General features: G+C 25.4%; 1 long non-coding RNA gene across 1 annotated transcript; it reads right to left on the bottom strand.

Annotated features, from left to right (window-relative positions):
• Positions 1-491: 491 nt before the first annotated feature.
• On the bottom strand, positions 492-1,178 carry LOC101492471 (uncharacterized). The gene is made up of 2 exons (XR_003473355.2): positions 768-1,178; positions 492-665 (listed from the first exon to the last, which is right to left on the bottom strand). It is a non-coding gene; the product is annotated as an uncharacterized lncRNA (long non-coding RNA).
• Between the last annotated feature and the right edge of the window lie 411 nt (positions 1,179-1,589).

The following is a 1,589-nucleotide window of genomic DNA, read 5'->3' on the forward strand; positions in this document are numbered from 1 at the left end:
GTTTACTTTAATTGACTAATTAAAATATAATGACCCAAACGAACTTTAATATTACATATATGTGTTCCAAAAACTTCTTTACGTAAAATAAACTCGATTTATAACATAGTTAGTTGAAATGTATGTATATACAATATTTTGAGGTTTTTCTCATTAAAGAAAGAAAATTAGTTACAGAAAACAAAATTATATAATAATAACAGAATAAATTAAGCAAATTAAGAAGATTTTTTTATAATTAATAATACAATTATAATTCTTTTTAAATTAAAATGAAAAGACAATTCTCGACAAACAGCACAAAAAAATTTATGTAATTTAAATGGTTTTCGTCAAATAGTAAAAATATCAAACTTTCAAGGACTATTAATTATAATTAAATTAAATTAAACATGAACCATTAGTTTGGTGAAGACAAACTTGTAGCAACAAAATGTTAAGCTTCAGAAATTTAGAAACCAAAATTTAATGAAAAAGATGTACGATTATAATTAAGAATGAGTAAAAAAGACATATGATTATATTTTTCATTTGCAAAATACAGGAAACACATTCAACTTTAATGAATTAATATTACAATTTCTATCATTTCCTTATTGCTATCTCTTCTTTGCGGTACTTCAAACTTCCTTCACGTTGTTCCCCTTTTGTAGCTTCATGGAATCCTATACATAATTAAAAAGAATATTTAGAAGAATTATAAAATAAGAATAAAAGTTGTACGTGCAATTTTGTGAGAGTTATAAAAAAATAGAAGGAAAACATACGAGTCGCAACTAGCATTAAAATTTAATGGAAAAGAAATATTGATACTGCAAAGTTGTGGAAGCTCTTTTGCTCTAGTAGAGTTAACTTTCGATTTTGTTGAAGTACTTATAAGACATTTGCAGACATTTCTCCTAACTATAGTTGTGCTAGCCATTTGCAATAAACTATTTGCTCCTTCACAACAATTAATGGGTGGTTTTGTTGAGGTAGAACTCTCCAAAAATGTCACACATGGATACAAGGACAATTTAACTTTGATGCACATGAAGCCATCAATTAGGCTTGCATTTATCGACGTCCTTAACAAAGCCAAAACCATTACAAACACCAAAAGATCAACCATGTTCTTCCTTGCCATTTTAATTTCAAATATTGATATGTGTGATGTTTCAATGAGTTTTTTTGGAATCATCAACCACTAGAACCATTCTTTATTTATAGCTTGGATATGATACATTCCATTTTCCGGTCGACTAATTAAATATTTTATTGATATAATTATTATACTAAATAATATTTTATTACTATCTACATTGCATAGTTTTTTTTAAAAAGATTTACTATAAATAGTTACTACATGTATGATTATCGATTTTTTATTTTAAAAACAAACGAAATTCTTTTATTTTATTTTTCTTTTTTTTAGAAGAAGCACTACCTCATTTATTTTAAAGATTTACTATAAATAGTCACTATTGAAACTTAGAGTGAATTTAAAAATTGTTGAAATTCTATATTGGAAAACTCTCTTTCAATAGTTTTCAACTTTATAAATACTAAAGTCCCGCATTAGATAGAAAACATGTGTGAATTTGTTTCCA

This window comes from Cicer arietinum, chromosome 1, assembly GCF_000331145.2.
Source record: "Cicer arietinum cultivar CDC Frontier isolate Library 1 chromosome 1, Cicar.CDCFrontier_v2.0, whole genome shotgun sequence".
Taxonomy (NCBI): domain Eukaryota; kingdom Viridiplantae; phylum Streptophyta; class Magnoliopsida; order Fabales; family Fabaceae; genus Cicer; species Cicer arietinum.